Here is a 22,423-nt window from a genome sequence, read left to right as displayed (position 1 = left end):
GGGGGTGGGGGGGAGAGATCAGAGTCTGATCGCAAGAGTCTGGAATGTTTCAACAATGAATCAGAATCTGAGAAAATTAGACTGGAATGTTACAGCAATGGATCACAATCTGAGAACATTAGAATGGAATGTCACAAGAATGGGCAGGAGTTTATACAGGGATGGTTGGTTTCCTTCTACATATTATGATCGAAGGTCATAATGTACCTTTCTGGGCGGCACGGTGGCACAGTGGTTAGCACTGCGGCCTCACAGCACCAGAGACCCGGGTTCAATTCCCAACTCAGGTGACTGACTGTGTGGAGTTTGTACATTCTCCCCGTGTCTGCGTGGTTGTGCTCCGGTTTCCTCCCACAGTCCAAGAATGTGTAGGTTAGGTGAATTGCCGACGCTAAATGGCCCGTAGTGTTAGGGAATGGGTCTGGGTGCGTGTGCTACAACAGGGCGGTGTGGACTTGTTGGGCCGAAGGGCCAGTTTCCAAACTGTAAGTAATTGAATCTAAGTCATTATCATGGCAGAACAAATATGCACTTTACATTATACAATATTTGTATTATCCAATTCTGGCTTTTGTTGGTGTTCCTGGTAAGTCTCACTGTTCAGTTATTAATTCAATAAATCATGTTTCACAATAATACTTTTCTTTCATTCACTCGACCCTCCTTGCCACTGTTATTGTTCCTGCTAAGGCTCTAACTCCACATATTCACTTGACAAACCACTGCTAAATTTTTAAATCACTCTCTCCCTCCTTGCTTCTGGCAGTGTTACTCATGGGTTGGTATGTTGACTTGCTCAGTTACAGCTGTGAACCATGATTCGCTGTATCACTGCACTTGCTATCGAAATATTGAAAGCATTGAGGTCACTATCTTCTGTTCTGGTTACAAACTGCATTTCCCACCTCTGACTCCATCTCATCCCCGGCCAATACCTGAAGCTGAAATAGACAAATAACAACAGTGGTGATCCCTTTGGACATGAACCAATTCCTGACACTACATCCTGAACATTCCTAATTATAACTACTGATAAATCCAGTATATAATTCACTGGCTCATCCTATCTGCTATTTGAACCATGAGCTGTGAAATACAGTCTTAAAGAAGGCATTCGTCTGTTGCTGACACTCACAGCCGCAAACCTGCAGAAACAACTCTGCATCAATACTCCACAGCTCATATCTGATATCACACAGAACTCCCCATCCATCCATCATTCCTGTGCGTACTGATCTACAATGCTATTAGGTCCGGCAATGCCTTTACTTTAATATTCTCAAGAACGTCATTAACAGCTGCCCATGAACTATCTCTCTCTGTCCATTATATCAAGTCCTAACAGTTGTTCACATTTAAACTGATTTCCTCCATGTGTGGTCTCTCTTAGACAGTGATTTTCACATCTAACACTGCCCCAGAACCACACACACACGCACATAAAGAGCCCCTTGTCTTGAACTAATGCATGAAGATACCGAGACATTAATTTGTGGGAGCCCATTGACTGTCACTCGCAGTATGGGCAGCAAATTGTCCCGTGTTAGTCAGTTACGTAGTGCAAATGTAGCAGCAATATACCGGCAAAGCTTTGCAATACTGCCATGCTGGGCAGCTGGTCCAGCTTACTGAGCAATGCACTAGCATAGTCTGCACAGCTCCCCATGCTGGGCAGATAGTCCACCTTACTGAGAAATACACTAGCATAGTCTGTACAGTTCCCCATGCTGGGCAGATATTCCACCTTACCGAGCAATACACTAACACAGTCTGCACAGCTCCCCATGCTGGGCAGATAGACCAGTTTACTGAGCAATACACTGGAATAGTCTGCACAGCTCTCCGTGCTAGGCAGATAGACCAGTTTACTGAGCAATACACTGGCGCAGTCTGCATAGCTCTCCACGCTGGGTTGTCTACTTGTCCCAGTGTATAGTTTCTGCGTTTGTTCTGAGGCAAATTCAGAATTTAGTGGAACAAATTTGGTCAGCTGATCTGGCAATACCTTTATTCACTGTTCTCATTCTTGTGACCTGATGCGCCAAGGTCTCACTGCACCAGCTAGATCCACTGCTTTGTTTTTTATCTCATATTTCAACAACATGCTCTGTTTTTGCTTAATTGTCCGTTTCTATCTTTAATGTGAATGTCTCTATCCATCTGTATCTTTCTCTGGCCTTGGTTTTTGGTTGTGTATTGTATCGAATGCTGGCATCATGAAGTTCAGAAATAATTTAATGGTGTGTGTCAGGCTATTGTTCACTTCCCCCTGTGTCCCATGTGTTACCCCATGGACAGGGGAGTGTGTGCTGGGATGTTGTTCACTTCTTGTTGTGTCCCTTAAGGTGTTTCATGAAGAGATGTGTGTGTGTGCAGGGCAGCCGTTCACTTCTCTGTATATCCCACGTCGTCCTCCATGTTGGACAGCGGTGTGTGTGCTGGGCTGTTGTTCACTTGCTGGTGTGTCCCATATGGCGCTCCATGGACAGGGGGTTGTGTTTCGGGTTATTGCTCACTTCCCTGTGTGTCCCAAGTTGTGCTTCATGTTGGACAGGGAGTTTCAACATCTTTGAATCATGTCTTTAAAATTTGGTCTGTGCCTGTCTACTGAACGCCTGTGTTTGCCCCCTCTCAGCTGATCACGTGGTCAGGAACACGAGGAGGACCCTGAATTATAATTATAAAGGAGTAGATATCTCACTTTCAGTGGAGGGAAGTCTGATTGTCTCATGTTATTGAAAAGCTAGTGGAGGGGATGGGGAGGGGGATGGTTTGCTGGAGGTTGTGTGGTGAGCTACCTCAGACATTCAGGGAGACCAGAGCATTTGGTGACCCAACTCTAGATGGAGCATGGAGACTGTAGTTACATCATCGGTGTCTGTAACATGAACAACTAATTGAGCAGAGGCTGCAGAGCATGGACGCTCTGAAAACATGGAATGGGTGTATGTGGGGAAAGGGATCTGCCAAATCTGCCTTGTCTTAAAAGTGAGCACAGACTCTCACTCTCATCCGTAAACATACACACACACCCTCTTTCGCTCACACACATGGAAACAAACATACACATCATCTCTCTCTCACTCTCACGCCAGCCCACCGCCCCACCACACCCACAAACACACACACACACACACACACACACATACACAATCCGCATCTCTCGCACAGACACACCTATAAATGTGGTGGGGCTAATTTGCGTTTGCAGATTTATATTTGGGGATAGATTGCATTTTGTTCAAAATAACATTCAATTTGTGCGCAGCCAATCATTGTGGTATTTTATAAAGTCCTGCTTTGGAAATAAAACCAGTATGACTCCAGGGTAAAACAAGTCGGACTCCACACAAGACCTTCCATGGTTTTTGCAGGGAAGGTCACATCTTAGCAAACGTAATAGAATTTTTTGAGGAATGACAAAGTTGATAGTGGAGAAAGGGCTGTAGATATCAAATACATGGTCTTCAGTAAGGTGTTTGATGAGATAGACTGATGAAGAAGGTGAAGGCGCAGGGGTCCATGGTGTACCAGCTGGATGGATTAGAGAACTCGCTGGGCAACAGGAGACAGAGAGTAGTAATGGAAGGGAGTTTCTCAAAATGGAAAAATCTTCTGTGTGGTGTTTGACAGGGATCCGTGCTGGGAGCACTGTTTGTTGTGATATATTTACATGATCTGAAGGAAGGTATAGGTGGTCTGATTAGCAAGTTTGAAGATGACACTAAGATTGGTAGAGTAGCAGAAATTTGGGGGACTGTGAGAGAACACGGCTCAATGCAGATAGATTGGAGAGTTGGGTGGAGAAAAGGCAGATGCGAGGTGATGGAGTTTGGAAGATTCAATTAGAGAACGAATTATACAGAAACTGGAAAAAAGCCCTATGGAAAATTGATGTACAGAGAGATCTGGGTGTTCAGGTCCATTTTTCGCTGAAAATGGCAGGTCGATAGAATGATCAAGAAGGCATACAGCATACTTCCTTCCTGCATTCTAACAATTTAAGAAGTGGAGAACCACAGTAGTTAACTCGTCACCAACAGGAGGGAATCTGTTGGAAACTATTGCGTACAAGTGTAGGCAGGCCGTTTTACAGTTGTATAGGACTTTGGTTCAGTCACATTCGGACTACTGCGGACTGTTCTGGTTTCCACATTACTGAAAGGCTCTGGATGCTTTGGAAAGAGGCAGAGGATTTTCACCAGAATGTTGCCTAGTATGGAGCGAATGACATGTGAAGAGAGGTTTGATAGATTAGGATTATTTTTATTAGAAAGATGGAGGTTGAGGGAGGACATGATTGAGGTCTACAAAATCTTGAAAGATGTAAACAGGGTGGATAGCAAGAAGCTTATTCCCAGAGTGAGGGGCTCAGTTACTGGGGGTCAAGAATTCAAAATAAAAGGGGAACATTTTATTGGAGATATGCTCGAAAAGTTCATTGCGCAGAGGGTGGTGGGTGGTTGGAATGTGTTGCTAGCTCAGGTTGTAGAGGCGGCGACGATAGCATCATTTAATATGAGGAAGCAGAGGTTTACAGATCCTTAGAAAATAGGCAACAGATTTACATAGAGGATCTGGATTGACACAGGCTTGGAGGGCTGAAGGGTCTGTTCCTGTGCTGTGATTTTCTTTGTTAATTGTAAATACTGGCTAAAAGCGTCTGTTGCTACTTGAAAGGAAAATGAAATCAAGATCAAATGTGGCACAGCGAATGTGTGGATACGAGAATTTATTGTAGAGAACAGAAAAATGACAAGAAGACGAAACATTGCATCTGTCTTCAAAGAGGAAGATCCAGAAAATCTCCCAGAAATGCCAAGTCACCACGGGACATTTGTAACTAAAGACTAAAATCATTCATATACAGTTACAAGGTAGTATTTGGAAACAGAACTGGGATGAGGATTGATCTGACAGACCGGGTATAATTCCAACTGAAATTTCAGAGAAAACAGCAATACATATGTTGATTGCAAAAGGGACCACTGTATTTCTCTGTATTCACTTCGGAAGGATATAAATGCATTCAAATGATTTATGAAGGGAAGAAGTGGGAGAGTGGAGGACTACAGGCCAGTTAGTTGTTATCCACAGTAGGGAAACTGTTGCAACCTTTTGTCACGAAGATCTTATTGGACACTGAGAAAGTAATAGCAAATTTCAAGTGAATTGTTCTGCATCTATGAAAGGGAAGTTGCAATTTACAAAATTTTTCTTGAAGATATCTCTTGTATTTGTAAATAACTGCGAATCAGTGAATATGGTACAGTCAGATATTCAGGAGGAGCTTTAATCAGCACACATAGTAAGTTAGGGGAAAACATTACAGCAAAGTGTATTGGGAGGAACATATCCAAACAGGGGAAGGTAAGCATTCGAGAAACCACTGGAGAACATAGGTGGTGGTAGAAGGCTGTTTGTGTAACTGCAAACCGGTGTACGCTGGTGTGCCACAGGTTTCAGTGCTGTCTCCCTTTAAACGCCTTCATTTTAAGAGAATCCGAATACAGACGATGAAGAATCAACCAGACTCAAAGTGTTAGCTTGTTCTCTCTTTACAGATGCTGTATGACTCACTGTGATCTCTAGCATGTGTTGGTTTCAGTACAGATCCAGCTTCTGCAGTGATTTGCTCCGACTCGAATTAAAGACATTCTGCACGAGTAACACAGAGTGTTGGGGAGAGTGTACCTGTACAATTTTGATGTCGTGATCTAAGTAAAATATACTGATCACATATACTAAATGGGCTTTCTCCAGATTAATTCCTTAGATGGCACAATGGTCTGCTGAAGAGACTTGGTCTGGGATCAAGGCGGAAATTTGTGTGTGAAACTGGAGACGCTGATTGATTGTTATGTGAAAACTTCACGTCTGTTTTACTTGGGAAAAGGAGGAGCCAGGTACAGAATTCAAGAAGATGGAATGGGAAGCTCTTTTACAGATTGATAGAAGATGTGAGCAGGTGAGAAGGATAAGATGTGATGTATTGGCTGGTAAAAAATTGGACCAATGTCCAGATCCAGATCAGATACATCTCAGGCTGCAGTTGGAGACAAGTGATGAAAGGCGCTGATGCAAATATTTAAATAGAACCTGGTGACAGGTAAGGTGCCCGAGGACTGGAGAACACCCTTTATAGGAAGGGTGGTAGAGATAGAGTAGGGAACTATACACCAATGTGTATCAGATCAGTCTTAAAGAAAATTTTGCAAAAAATATGTGGTGGTAGAAGGCTGTTTGTGTGACTGGAGACCGGTGTCTCCTGGTGTACCACTGTGATCAGTGCTGTGTCCCTTATTTCTTGTGGTATTCATAAATGGTGCAGATATGAACGTAGAGGGGGAGTGGGAGTGTGATAAGTAAGTCTGTGTTTGACACAAAGATTGACCGTGTGTTTGGCAGTGAGGAGGAAGGTCTTATATTACAGTAAGATACAGATGGAATGGTCAGATGAGTGGATCAATGGCAGATGGAGTGTAACTCTGATAACTGAGGTGATGCACTTTTGAAGAAGGAACCAAATGAAATGTAGCGCACAAGGAAGCTCAGATGGAGTTTTTCCACACATTCTTCAATGTGATGTAGGAGGATAAAAGGTTACGTAAGAAGTCAATGGAAGCTGTAAGCATAACCTTTACTCATCGAGACATAGATTACAAGATCTATGTGGCACTTTGGTGAGGCCAATATGGAGTACTGGAAGACACACTACAGAAAGTATTTGATTATTCTGAAGGGGGTGCAGAGATTCACCTGGATGTTTCCAATGTTGGAGCATATCAGCTACGGAGAGAGGCTGGATAAGCTCGTGTTGTTTAGTTTGAATGAGAGAATGTTTAGGGGGATGTAATTCAGAAGGATAAGATTACGAGGGACATGGACAGGGTAGATAGAAAGCAGCTGTTCCTTTTAGTCAAAGGGCCAAGAACAGCAGAGCACACTTTTAAAGGGAAGGATTTGAGGTTTAGAGATGATTCAGGGATTGTTTTTCACCCAGAGGGTCATGGGGTCTGGAATGCACTTCCTAAGGGGGGGGGGGGGTGCAGTTATCATGTGTCACCTCACAACCATTAAAAATTATTTGGACGAGCACTTGAAGTGTCATACTATTCATGGCTACGGGACTGATGTAGGAAATTTTCAATAATCTAGATCGTGCTGTATTTTTGATGGTGCAGAGTCTATGCTTCTGTGATTGTATGGATATGGAAGGTTAATCATTGAACAGCTTAAGACAGGAATTAATGGGCTTTGGAAGAATATATTAACGAGCATGAAATGTAAAATCTTCTCAATGTACAATATACCAAGGTGAAATTTTGGCAAATATAATTGGAGCTTCCTTACAGTCCAAAACCAGCGAATGGAGAACAGGGAAATGGCAGACTATGAAGCAACTACTTCAGTTTTGCCTTCATGAAAAAATTTTTAAAAAATGCTTCCGAACAATTCTCGGTCTACTGAGAAAGAAAGGAAGTAGAATCAAATCAGGAAATAAACAGTTTTGGAGAAAATATTTTGACTGAAAAATCTGATAAATCCCCATGGCCTGATAATCTTTATCTCTGATTCCTAAAGGAGGTGGCCATGGGAATAATGGATACTTTGCTTGCCATCTTCCAAATTCCTGATTATTGAATTGACAGATTTGAGAGCAGCAAATGTAACCCCAATATTTGTAAAGGAGGCAGGGAAACAGCAGGGAATTACAGTCTGCTTAACACCAAAGAAGCAGTCAGGACAATACAAGAGTCCATTAGAAAGAATGCTTTGCCAGAGAACTTTGAGAATCCTGCTAATTTGAAAGTAATGTCCATGGATCAAGTCAATGCCAAATTATTAATGGCGAATCATATTTAAGAATCTGATTGGGAAATAAATTATGGCGAAGCAATATATGCAGTGAATTTGGATTTTCAGAAACTGTTTCATGAAGTCCCAAGTCTAGTGTTGTGAAACTGCTACTCCTTCAACAAGGTTATGCTGTCCTTGTTTCTTTTTCATAGTGGTCGTAAAAGCAGTGAATCCGAAAAGACTGGGTTTCACTACTTGGGAATGCTTTCAAGTCTAAAATTAAAACACATACAATGAGGAGTAAGCTATGCTCGATCCGGTCCTGTGTAATGAGACTGGAATAATTAATGACCTCATAGTTAGGAATCAACTTGGAAGGACTGATCACAATATGGTTGAATTTAAAATATAGATGGAGATGTGAAGACAAAATTCAATACCAGGGTCATGTGCTTAAACGAGGCATTCTACAACAGAATGAGGGAAGACTTGGCTAAAGTCGACTAGAAACAAATGCTTTATGGTGAGAGTTGACAAGCAGTGGAGGATTTTCAAAGGAAGTTTTCAAAGTCCTAAGCAAAACTATATTCAGTGAAAAGGAAAGACTCTAATCTAGACACCACTCTAATCTGGAATCTGGTTTCCAGCTTCTGCAGTCCTTGTTTTTTACCAAAGAGATGAGGGTAGGTGAGGACTTGTGAACAAGCATTATTACAGAGGAGGTAGTGTTGGGCGTATAAGCAAATATGCAAGGCTATCAAATTGAAAGAGAAGGAATGCAAAATGGCCAAGAACAGCAGGAACCTTGAAGACTAGGAAAACATTAAAGGTCAACAGAAAGCCACGAAAAGCGCTTTACAGAAAAGTAGGATAGAACACGCGAAAAAAATCTAGCACTGCATATCAAGACAGATAGCAAATGATTCCTTAAATATATAAAATGAAGACGAGTGCCTAACTAAAATGTTGGTCCTTGAGAGGATGAGAAGGAGCATTTGTTATAGGATATGATGAAATGGCTGAGGCATTGAACAAGTATTTTGTACCAGTTTTCATAGTGGACGACATTAGTAACATGCCAGTGATCGACAAAGAGAAAGATTCTAGATTAGAGTGGTGCTGGTAAAGCACAGCAGTTCAGGCAGCATTTGAGGAGCAAATCTACGTTTCAGGCGGAAGCCCTTCATCAGGTATACTCGATTCCTGATGAAAGGCTTGAAGGGCTTTTGCCTGAAACGTCAATTTTCCTGTTCCACAGATGCTGCCTGAACTGCTGTGCTTTACCAGCACCACTCTCATCTGGAATCTGGTTTCCAGCATCTGCAGTCCTTGTTTTTTACCAAAGAGATTAGGGTAGGTGAGGACTTGTGAACAAGCATTATTACAGAGGAGGTAGTGTTGGGCAAGCTAATGGAGCTAAGGGTGCATAAATCTCCTTGCCCAGGGTATCCCAGGGTACTAAGAAGGCAGCGGGAGAAATAGCAAGTGCACTTGTGGCAATTTTCTAAAATTTGCTGAATTCTGGGGCAGTCCAAGCAGATTTAAAAACAGCAAATGGGACGCCACTGTTTAAAAAAGCAGGTCGATAAAAGATGGGGAATTATAAACTAGTTAGCTTAATTTGTGTAGTGGGGAAGATGCCTTAACTGTATTATCAAGGAAGAAATAGCAAGGCATTTTGATAGAAATCGGCCCATCGTGCAGATGCAGCATGGGTTCCTGAAGGGCAGATCATGCCTAACAAGTCTTTTGTAAATCTATGAAGACATTTCGAGCAAGGTAGCCAACGAGGCCGTAGTGGATGGGGTGTATCTAGGTTTCCAAAAGGCTTTGACAGGATGCCACGCAGTAGGCGGCTGCATAAGATAAAGATGGACGGCGTTACGGGTAAAGTATTAGCATGGATAAAAGATTGGTTGACTAACGGGAAGCAAAGAGTGGGTATAAATGAGTGCTATTCTGGCTGGAAACCAGTGCTTAAAGCCTCAGGGATCACTGTTGGGGTTGCAATTATTCACAATTTATTTGGATGATGTGGAGTTGGGAGCATGCGCAGTTTGTCAAAGTTTAAAGATGGCACGAAGATGAGCGGCAGAGCAAAGTGTGCAGAGTACTGTCAAACTTTGCAGAGGAACATAGTTGCATTGCATGAATGGGTAAAGGTCTGGCAGATGGAATGCAATGTTAATAAATATGAAGTAACCTATTTTGTTAGGAGTACCAGTAAAAAGGATTATAACTTTAATGGTGAGAAGATGCAGCATGCTGCTGTGCAGAGGGACCTGGGTGTCCTTGTGCATGACTCACAGAAGTTTAGTCTGCAGGTACATAAAGTAAGTTGGAAGTTAAATGGTCTTTTGTTCTTCGTCGTGAAAGGGGTTGAGCTAAAAAGCAGGGAGATTATGTTGCAGCTGTACAGGGTGCTGGTGAAGTCATACCTGGAGCAATGTGAGCAGCGTTGGCCTCCTTACATGCAAAACGATGTACTCGCAGTGAAGGTGGTGCAGAGAAGGTTCACTCTGGTGAATTCCGGAGTTGAGTGTGTTGGCACATGAGGAGGGACTAAGTTCATCAGCATTATATTCATTGGGATTCAGAAAAATGAGGGGAGTATATTATAGAAACAAAAAATAATTAAGAAGAGAAGTGATCAGAATGAAGTCGTGAGGATGGTTACACTGGCAGGTGAAGCTGGGGCAAGACGGAATAACCTCAATATTAGAGGGAGCAGATTTAGAATTGAATTGAGAAAGAACCTTTTCACCCAGAGGCTTGTAATTCTATGGAATTCCCTGCCCAGTAAAGTAGTTGGCGCTACTTCAGTAAATGTTTTTCAAGCTGAGATAAATTTGTTTTGAACAATGAAGTAAATAATAGATACGGTGAGAGTGCGGGTAAGTGGCTATGAGTCCACAAGTAGATCAGCCTTTATCTATTGAATGGAAGAGCAGGTTAAAAGGACTAGGTGGCCTACTCCTCCTCCTGTCCTTCTGAAAGAGGAGCGGCCTGTTCTCCCAATGCAGACCCTCTGCTTTGGTTTGGTTGGACTGATTTTTCACAGACTGGCTGCATACTGAAAGCAGGCAGCCAATTGTGAAGCTGTCGGACCCAAAGAAGCAGGTCCATGCTGATCCTCCCTCTCTCTGATATCTCTCCTGGAAGAACCTGCGTTTAATTTTGCCTTTCGCTTTTTCCATTGGATGTTTATGGGGATTGTTTCAGGTACTTCGAACAACATCTTAGATTTAGATTACTTACAGTGTGGAAACAGGCCCTTTGACCCAACAAGTCCACACCGACAATCCAAAGCGCAACCCACCCATTCCCGTACACCTAACACTACGGGCAGTTTAGCATGGCCAATTCACCTGACCTCCACATTTTTGGACTGTTGGAGGAAATCGGAGCACCCGCAGGAAACACACGCAGACACGGAGAGAATTTGCAAACTCCACACACGCAGTTGCCTGAGGCGAGGATAGAATCCGGATCCCTGGCACTGTGAGGCAGCAGTACTAACCACTGTGCCACCGTGCCGCCCAATATCTTTGAACTATTTTCAGATTCTCAGTTGAGAAGTGAAGTGCTATTGAGAACCAGAAAGGTTCACCTGGAAGACTAGTTGAGTAGTCAACTTTTAACATTTTTTATTATTTATTTATACAACTTTAAAACGACAAAACTGGGATTACTCAATTTAGTTCTACGTACTGTGTAACTAGTTGCATGGACATGACTTCTAATTGGCTGTCTCTGGGTATTGTCATCCCTAATCATGTTATACAGTAATGCCCTACATTTTTGTAGGCTGGATTGAAAGTCAGTTCTTAGTTTTCCTTATGCATTTCATTTGCTAACATCATTAAGTTAGGATAATCTGTTGGGTTTTCGGATAGGTTGTTATTCAGTATGCTGTTCTCTTCTGTTTGTGTTTCATTCTGTAATTTTGAAAATAAATTCTGTTCTATTTAAGACCAAGTGGTTTGAGCAGCTGTATCAGTCCTGGAATATCTGCCTTACACCTACTTAAGGCAACAAGTAAAGGTTGAGTCTACACTGCTTCCTTGAAATGATTTGAGATGGTCTGTCCTTGCCCATAACAGTGTGCAGCAGTGAGATATAATATACCGGCATGGCTTGAGAAAGGGAGAGAGCTGACAGGAAAAAGGTGAGTCAGAATAAACGGTTACTTTGTTTTGGAGTGGAAAGCAAGCACTAGCAGGATAATCCAAAAATTGATCTTTGGCCCCCATCTATTCAGGAAGCAGATCAAACATCTGCTCGAGGGTATTAAATGTAATCTTTCAAAATCTGCTGATGGCACCTAACTGAGTATTGAGTGGGTGAGGCGGATGTGAAGAAATTCAAGGTGAATGAGACACGTGGAGGGAATGGGCAAATACGTGGCAGATGAACAGCAATGTGGATGGACGGAACATTGAGCACTTTGATCGGAAAAATAGCATATCAGGCTAGCATTTCAAAAGGAGTTGATGTGCAAATGTTCGTCTATGAAGATACTAATGGCTTAACTTTGTTGACTTCTTCACCGGACTCCAAAGCCCATGCAGGGCAGTGAAGACGTAAATACTGAGATTGGTATTGGCACGCTGCCCAGTGCACATAGACCCACCAACTGGGGAGATGTAACATTGAAAAGAATCTGGATCTCCCTGTATACCAGTCACTGAAAGTATTATTGGAGCAACAGAAAACAATTAGGAAGATAAATAGTGTGTTGACCTTAATTTCCTGGGGATTTGAGTCCAGGAATAAGACTGTCTTATTATAGCTGTACAGGACCTTGGTGAGACCCTATCTCGAACATTGTGCAGTATTGTGTGCAGTTTTGTTCTCCTTACCTAAAGAGGACAAACCTGACATTGACGGAGAGCAGCAAAGAATGACCAGACTGATCTCTAGGATGACAAACTTGTTGTGGGAGCAGAGTTTGGGGCGACTGGGCCTGTATTCCATGTGGTTTAGGAAAATGAGTGAAGAACTCAGTGAAATATATAAAACTCTGACAGGGCGAGAAATATTGGAAGCAGGGATGGTAATTCCCCTGGCTGGGATGTCTAAAACAAGGAGCCACAGTATTAGGTACAGTCAGGACACTCTGCATTGAGATAAGAATAAATATCTGCACTCACAGACTGGTGAATCTGGGAATGTTATGCTACACAAGCCTGTGGAAGTCAGCGCACTGAATTTCGTTAAGTATTTCTAGACACTAAAGGGACAAGTTGCAGCAGACGTTTGGTGTGGAGACAGAGGATCAACCAATGTTATATTGAATGGGAAAGCAAAAATGATGGACTGAAGTGCCTACATCATATTGTTCCGATAGTTAATCACTTCAAAGGATACACAGTACGCAGTGTTTAGGAAAACAATTAATTAAAGAGATGTTCGGCCAAAAACTAGAATGGGGGAGGCTCAATGTGTTGAATGACCTACTCGTTTCCCAATGTTCCTGTGCAGTCTGTGGGAAAATTCTGTACATGTGTCATAAGCTCTCAGTTGTTAGAAAGGAGGTATCTGCAGGATCAACAGGATTGTGTTTCCCTTTCCCTTTTCTAATACCGAGGCTGGTGCCGGGTGTTCTGTCCAATTTTATCCATTAAGTGGTCGGAACAGTTTGATACAATAGAGGGTCTTGCTTAGCCGTTTCTGAAACCGTTGAAGCGTTTATCACATGTCTGTGTGCCTGGAGTCACTCTTAGGCCAGAACAGGAAAGCAATGAAAGTACATTAGGAAGGAAACTAGTGTTTACAATCGACATTAGCTTCAATGTCACTGTTACTGGCAGAAGATTTCAGATTTCGATATTTTATTAATTGATTTTAACTTCCACCAGCTGCCAGAGCGTTAGTCGGGTCTGGATCCAGTGACATTTCCACAACAGCACCATCTCCACATGGGGACCGATTGGAAACCACACTGAACAGATTATTTCTGTGCTGCTTGACAGCACTGTCAAAAATAAATCCCACAAATTTGACTGTGGTGATGGGACCGAGGGGGTGGTTAATGGTCAGATTGTAATTATTGTCCTCTGAAGGAACTGGACATAGTTGAGTAATTTTCCACATTGCCAGGGAGATGTCAGAGTTGGAGCTGGAATGACACAGCTTTCCCAGGGACACGGCTTGTTGTGCAGCACAAGTCTTCAGTCCTATTGCAGGAATGAGGTCAGGGCCCATTGCCTTTGTCGTATCTACCGTGTTAAGCTGTTTCTTCATGTCATTGCAGCGAATCGAATTGGTTGGAGACTGGCATCTGTGATTCTGTGGGCATCATCCAAGGAACGCTTCTGACTGAGGATTGTGCAGACATTGCACACTGTATTTTACACTGATGTGCAGCAAGGTTCCATTCTTTCGGGGAATGGCAAAGCAATACCCTAGTGGTATTGAGCTGTTAGTCTCGAGACCCAGGCAATGCTCTTGTGACCTGAGTTCGAATCCTGCTACAGCAAATGGTGGAATTCAAATCCAAGAAATATTTGGAATTAAGAGTCGAATGATGATCAAGAATCAATTGCTGATTGTGAGAGAAACCCATCTGGTTCACTGATGCCCTTTACGGAAGGAAGTTGCAACTCATTCCTGCTCTGGCCTACATGTGACTCCAGACCCACAGCAATATGTTTGACTCCTAACTGCCCTGTGGGCAATAAATGATGACGTACCCAGCAAAACCCTAATTCCATTGAACTTTCTAAAAAAAAATATGTATGGTGTCCTCTTCTTTCATCAGTTGTTCCATAGTTCAACTCCATTTCTGACTGGCTGTGGCAGGAGTGCAGAGCTTCGAACTGATCTGTTTGCTTTGTAATCATTTCGTCCTCTCTATCAGATGTTAGTCCTGCTGTTTGCAATGTAAGTGAGTAGTCAAGTGTGGTAGCTTTAAATGAGTTGTCATCAGTTTTAGGTACACACGGTTCTGACCCTGGTATTTTCACCCACACTCGTGACTGATACATCGGTCATCTTACTGGGAATAATAGACTGAGAGATTATACTGGGCGAAAGGTTACAGATTGCAATGACACAGAGGAATGGCCTTTTAATTGTGGTTAAAGAGAAACAGATGAAAAATGGATGTAAAATAAGTGTTAATTTGATAAATGGGTTGTCTCTATTTATTCTGAAGTGGAATGTGGAAATAGGCCCAGAGGAAGTTAAGTAGGTGTACATGGGCGGACATTCAAGCAGATATCCCAAAACGCTCAGCAATTATTGTTTCTGTTCAAAAAGAACGACTCGATAAGAAAATAGACCACCCATGGTTGACAAAAACTGTCATGGATACTATTCAATCACAATTTAATGAGTGTTAGTGTAGGGCCGGATATAGAATGTTTATTTCAGGGATCAGAAGCAGATTCTGGGCATGAACGTCAGCTGTGCTTCCTGAGTTACGCCACAGAAAACCCGACCATTGCTGCTCCATCCTCTTTTCTGCTCGTCTCCCCTTCCTTATTACAGGTTCTCCCTCTCCAATTACAGAGCACATTCTCTCACATTATGTTCCCTACCCACTTCACCTGAAGCTCTTTGATCCAGTCTACCTTCACTGCACTAGCATCAAGCTGCGTTTTGTGCTGCCACTTTGCCTCTGGACTCAGTGTCTCAGTGTGGTTCTGCCTCTCCATTCATGCTGTTTTACACCTCCCACTCACATCTCATTCAGGAAAGTTTCCTTCTTTGAGTAAACCTTATTGAAAACACCTCTCGCCATTTGCACTGAATTCGCACTTTGATCGAAATTTCGAAATGTTTGCTTAACCTTCATCTCACTCTGCTCAAGGCAAGTGCATGCTGACTGTGTGGTATAAATATTCCTTTTCTTACATAGATCTGGCCAGAGATACGTTTTTACCGTAGAGGTCATCATCCACTTTAAACATAGGAATTCAGGTGTTTCACTTCTTATTGGCACTAGTAAGCGTTTCATGCTGCCTTCATATTGTAACATGGAGAAATGCAAATCACGGTATGAAGTTTGGGCTGAGTATTGTTTACCTGTCATTTTGAATATTGTTTCAAATTTGCAGTGCTTATCTTTAAATGCTTGTTCTTGAAGTTAGTACCAGATGGAGTATAAGAGGTTGAGGGGTAACATTATAGAAGTTAATAAAATCATGGGAGGCATAGATAGGGTGAGTAGCCAAGATCTTTTCCACAGGAAGGGGAGTTCAAACACAGATGCATAGCTTTATGGTGAAAGGGGGAAGATATAAAAGGGACAAAGGAGCATCTTTTTCATGCAGAGGGTGGTATGTGTCTGGAATGAGATGACAGGGGAATTGTGGTAGATGCAAGTACAGTTGCAACATCTGAAAGACATTTGGACAAGCGTATGAAAGGAAAATGTTTAGAGGCATAAGGGCCAAATGTAAGCAGATGGGGCTAGTTTAGTTTGGAGAACCTGTTCAGCGTGGACACGTTGGACCAAAGGGTCTGTTTGTGCGCGATATGACTGTATGAATGTAGAAAGCATGGAAAAAGGAAGAAAAGATACGATATAAGTAAAATGGCAACTAATATAAAAACAAGCAGCAGAAGCTTTTCCGTGCATTTGAAAAGAGTTCAAGATGAGTGTGTGACCTTTGGGAGAAAAAAAGTCAGGAAAGTATACTGAGGACATTTGAAGGGTGTGAATAGGGCTCTGGCGACTGGGAAAAAACAGATAGATAATTGGCATCAGCATTTTACGTTATTCCCTACAGGCATTGTTAGCATTTCAATGATAAAAACAAAATGGGAATAGGAGGGAAGTTCTTGAACTTCCTCTAATTAAAGGAACAAGGGAATTAAAAAAACACAGATAAGACTAATGATAGACAGGTCAGCTGTAATTCATAACTGGTTTTGAAGGAAGTTGGTACAGAGTGACTGGTGGCACTGTGTGAAATATTCCTTAATCTCTGGATTACAGGAGTGGTCCAGCGAAACTGGAGACCCTCCAATGTGGCGCCTGTCTTCAAGAAACGAGCGAGACTGAAAGCAGGAACCATTTAGCCTAACTGTTGTTGCTAGGAATCTGTGAGAGTCTGTAATGAAGGAAGGGACTGCAGGGCTATGAGAAAGACTTCACTCAGAGTCAGTATGTTTTTGTGAAAGGGTAACTATATTTTGTCTGTAAAATCATGCAAAGGTTTTTTTCTGGAGATGACGGAGAATGTGACAATCGGACTTGATAAAGGGGAACTGGTAGACACGAAGCTTTCTGAAGATTTTCCACCAGGTATCTCAAAATAAAGGTTCTTTCACAATACAGAAGCTCACAGTATGATGGATAGTGAATTAGTATGGGATCCGTTGGTTAACACATAGAAATTGGACAATCAGGATTCATTGAACTTTATGATAGAGACGAATCTACTGGAGTACTAGAAATATCAGCTCTACAGTTTCAGTTTTTTACAATTTATACTGACAGCGTGATGGCGGGAGCTGAGTGCAATATGCATCCGAGCTTGTGCATGACACTGAGAAAGAAAAGGCAGACTGTTATTTAATAAAGGGAACTCTCAAAAGAAGGAGCAGTACAAATGGATTGGAGAGATCCTGTGTATGAAACATAACATCAGCATGCTGATGCAGCAAGTAAATAGGATTGTTCATTAGACAGATTCGAGGGATGAGAGTTGACTTATTGAGTACATCAAAAATGGTGAGGCGATTATTCATTGACAGTAGACAATAGACAATAGGTGCAGGAGTAGGCCATTCTGCCCTTCGAGCGTGCAACACTATTCAATATGATTATGGCTGTTCCTGATCAGTATTCTGTTCCTGCCTTATCTCCATAACGCTTGATTCCACTATCCTTGAGAGCACTATCCAACTCTTTCTTAAATGAATCCAGAGACTGGGCCTCCGCTGCCCTCTGGGGCAGAGAATTCCACATAGCCACCACTCTCTCTGGGTGAAGACGTTTCTCCTCATCTCTGTCCTAAATGGTCTACCCAGTATTTTTAAGCTGTGTCCTCTGGTTTGGCACTCAACCATCAACGGAAACATGTTCCCTGCCTCCAGAGTGTCCAATCCTTTCATAATCTTATATGTCTCAGTCAGATCCCCTCTCAGTCTTCGAAGCTCAAGGGTATACAAGCCCAGTCACTCCAGTCTTTCAGCGTAAGGTATTCCCGCCAATCCAGGAATTGACCTCGTGAACCTACGCTGCACTCCCTCAATAGCCAGAATGTCTTTCCTCAAATTTGGAGACCAGACCTGCACACAGTACTCCAGGTGTGGTGTCACCAGGGCCCTGTACAGCTGCAGAACCTCTTTGCTTCTATACTCAATCCCTCTTGTTATGAAGGCCAGCATGCTATTAGCCTTCTTCACTACCTGCTGTACCTGCATGCTTACCTACGTTGACTGGTGTACAAGAACACACAGATTTCTTTGTACTGCCCCTTTACCTAAATTGATTCCATTGAGGTAGTAATCTGACTTCCTGTTCTTGCCACCAAAGTGGATAACCATACATTTATCCACATTAAACTGCATCTGCCATGCATCTGACCACTCACCTAACCTATCCAGGTCAACCTGTAATCTCTGAATTTCCTTCTCACATTTCATCCTGCTACCCAGCTTAGTATCATCAGCAAGTGTGCTAATGTTATTACTAACATTATCTTCTATATCATTAACATATATTGTAAAAAGCTGCGGTCCCACCACTGATCCCTGTGGTACCCCACTGGTCACTGCCTGTCATTCCGAAATGGAGCCATTTATCACTACTCTTTGTTTCCTACCAGACAAGAAACTTTCAATCCAAGTTAGTACTTTACCCCCAATACCATGCGCCATAATTTTGCTCACTAACCTGCTGTGTGGGACTTTATCAAAAGCTTTCTGAAAGTCCAGGTACACTACATCAACTGGACCTCCCTCGTCCATCTTCAGAGTTACATCCTCAAAACATTCCAGAAGTTTAGTCAAGCATGATTTTCCCTTCATAAATCCATGCAGCCTTTGACCTATCATGTCACTACTATCCAGTTGTGTCGTAATTTCATCCTTTATAATAGACTCCAGCATCTTTCCCACCACTGAGGTCAGACTAACTAGTCTATAATTTCCTGCTTTCTCTCTCCCACATTTCTTAAAAAGTGGTACAACATTAGCCACCCTCCAATCCGCAGGAACTGATCCCGAATCTATCAAAATCTGGAAAATATTCACCAACGCAAACACGATTTCTCGAGCCACCTCCTTCAGTACCCTGGGATGTAGACCATCAGGCTCGGGCGACATATCAACCTTCAGACCTAAATGTTTCTCCTACATCAATTCCTCGGAAATAAAATGTCCCTTAAGTTCAGGTCCTTCAGCCACTGTTACCTCAGGGAGATTGCTTGTGTCTTCCCCAGTGAACACAGGTATGAAGTACCAATTAAATTCTTCTGCCATTTCTTTGTTCCCCGTAATATATTCCCCTGTTTCTGTCTTCAAGGGCCCAATTTTAGTCTTAACCATTTTGTGACCTTTCACATACCTAAAAAAGCTTTTACTATTCTCCTTTATATTTTTGGCTAGTTTACCTTCGTACCTCATTTTTCCTCTGCATATTTCCTTCGTAGTAATCCTCTGTTGTTCTTTAAAAGCTTCCCAGCCCTCCATTTTCCCACTTCTCTTTGCTATGTTATATTTTTCTCTTTTAAATTTATATGTTTCTTAACTTCATTATGCAGCCACGGCCACCCATGACCCCTCCTAGGATCTTTCTTCCTTTTTGGAATGAACTGATCCTGCATCTTCTGCATTATACACAGAAATATCCGCCATTGTACCTCCACTATCATCCCTGCTAAGGTATTGCACCATTGAACTTTGGCCAGCTCCTCCCTCATAGCTCCATAGTTCCCTTCATTCAACAGAAATATTGTCATTTCCAATTGTACCCTCTCCCTCTCAAATTGCAGTTTGAAGCTTATTATAACTGTGGTTGAAATGAATGAGGGTGATATTACTGAAACGTACAAGATACAGAGGAGGCTTGACGTACGCTTGGAGGGCTGAAGGTCCTGTTCCTGTGTTGTGATGTTCTTTGTTATTTGTAAATACTGGCGATAAGCGTCTTTTGATACTTGAAATGAAAATGATACCAAGATCAAAAGTGGCACAGCGAATGTGAAGATACGATGATTTATTGTTGAGAACAGAAAAAATGACAAGGAGGTGAACCAGTAACATTACGTCTGTCTTCAAAGAGGAAGATCCAGAAAATCTCCCAGAAATGCCAAATCATCACGGGACCTTTGTAACTAACGACTAAAATCAATCATATACAGTTATGTGGTAGAATTTGGAAACAGAACTGGGATGAGGATTGATAAATCTGACAGACCAGATGTAATTCAATCTGAAATTTCAGAGAAAAAGCAATGCACGTGTTGATTGCAACAGGGACCACTGTATTTCTCTGTATTCACTTTGGAAGGTTCTAAATGCATTCAAATGATTAATGAAGGGGAGAAATGGGAGAGTGGAGGACTACAGGACAGTTAATTGTCATCCACAGAAGGAGATCTGTTGCAAGCTATTGTAACGAAAATCATATTGGACACTGAGAAAGTAATAGCAAATTTCAAGAGAGTTGTTCGGTAATTATGAAAGGGAAGTTATAATTTACAATTGTTTTCTTGTAGATATCTCTTGTAGATATAAGCATGGCGAATCAGTGAATATGGTACAGTCAGATATTCAGGAGGAGGTTTAATCAGCACACCCAGTAAGTTAGGGGAAACATTACAGCAAAGTGTATTGGGAGGAACATATGCAAACGAAGAAGGTAAGCATTAGCGAAACTATTGGAGAACATAGGTGGTGGTAGAAGGCTGTTTGTGTGACTGAAGACCGATGTACGCTGTTGTGCCACAGGTTTCCGTGTTGTGCCCCTTTAAATGCCTTCATTTTAAGGGAATCCGAATACAGACGATGAAGAATCAACTAGACTCCAAGTGTCAGATTGCTATCTCATTACGATGCTGTCTGACTCACAGTAATCTCTAGCATGTGTTTGCTTCAGTACAGATTCAGCTTCTCCAGTAATTTTCTCCTAATAGAAGTAAATACATTCTGCACTAGTAATACAGAGATTTGGGGAGACTGTACCTGGAGTGTACCTGTACAATTTTGCTGTCTTGATCGAAGTAAAATATACTGATCGCATATACTGAATGGGCATTCTCCTGATTAATCTCTCAGATGGCACAATGGTCTGCTGAGGAGACTTGGTCTGGGAACAAGGCGGGAAACTGTGTTTGAAACTGGAGATCGCTGATTGATTGCTATATGAGAACTTCACGGCTGTTTTACTTAGGAAAATGAGGAGGTAGGTACAGAATTCAAGAAGGTTCACTGGTGAGTTATTGAAAATATTGATGTAAGATGTGAGCAGGGATTGATGGTTTTGGCTGGTATAAAACTGGGCCAATACCCAACTCCAGCTCAATTACATCTCAGGCTGATATTGGAGACAAGGATGAGAGCGCTGATGCAAACATTGAAATAGAATCTGCTCACAGGTGAGCACTGGAGAACATCCTTTAAAGGAAGGGTTGAAGAGATGGAGCAGGGAACTATAAAACAGTGTATTTCAGATCATTGTTAGAGAAAATTTTGCGAAAAATATGTGGTGATAAAAGGCTGTTTGTTTGACTGGAGACTGGTGTCCCATGATATACCACAATGATCAGCGCTGTGTCCCTTATTATTTGTGGTATTTATAAATGATGTAGTTGTGACTGTGGAGGGGAAGTGGCAGCGTGATACACAAGTTTGTATTTGACACAAATATTGGCTGGGTGTTTGGCAGTGAGGACGATCTTTTATGATACAGGAAGATACAGATGGAGAGAGGAATCATAAACTCCATTTGTTTACTTCGGAAAAGAGAAGGCTGAGGGGGACGTAATTCAGAAGGATAAGATTACGAGGGGGATGGACAGGGTGGATAGACAGCAGCTGTTCCTTTTAGTCAAAGGGCCAAGAAAAGGATATCACACTTTTAAAGGAAAGGATTTGACGTTTAGAGAGGATTCGGGGATTGTTTATCATCCGAGGGTGATGGGGTCCGAAATGCTCCTCCTGGGGGGTGGGGGGGGAGGTGGTGGGCGGAGGGTAATTATCACGGGTCACCTCGCAACCATTAAACAGTATTGGGATGAGCACTTGAAGTGTCAAACCGCTCATGGTTATGGGACTGATGAGGTAAAGTTGGAATAATATAGATCGTGCTGTAATTTCGATACTCTGCTTCTGTGATTGTATGTCTGTGGAAGATTAATCCTTAAACAAGCGTGAAACGTAAAAGCATCTTAAAGTACAATATACCAAGGTGAAATGTTGGCAAAGATAATTGTAGCTTCCTTACAGTCCAAAACCAGCGAATGGAGAACAGGAAAATTGCAGGTTATGAAGCAAGTACTTCAGTTCTGCCTTCATGATAGAAAAAAATTCAAAACTTCCAAGCATTTCCAGGTCTACTGAGAAAAAACAGGAAATACAATCAAATCAGTAAATAAACAGTTTTGGAGCAAATATTTAGACTGAAATCTGATAAATCCCCATGGCCTGATAACCTATATCTCTG

The sequence above is a fragment of the Chiloscyllium punctatum genome, chromosome 14 (assembly GCF_047496795.1).
Source record: "Chiloscyllium punctatum isolate Juve2018m chromosome 14, sChiPun1.3, whole genome shotgun sequence".
In the NCBI taxonomy this organism is placed as follows: Eukaryota; Metazoa; Chordata; class Chondrichthyes; order Orectolobiformes; family Hemiscylliidae; genus Chiloscyllium; species Chiloscyllium punctatum.
The sequence above is the reverse complement of the archived record's forward strand: the minus strand, read 5'-3'. Positions refer to the sequence as shown.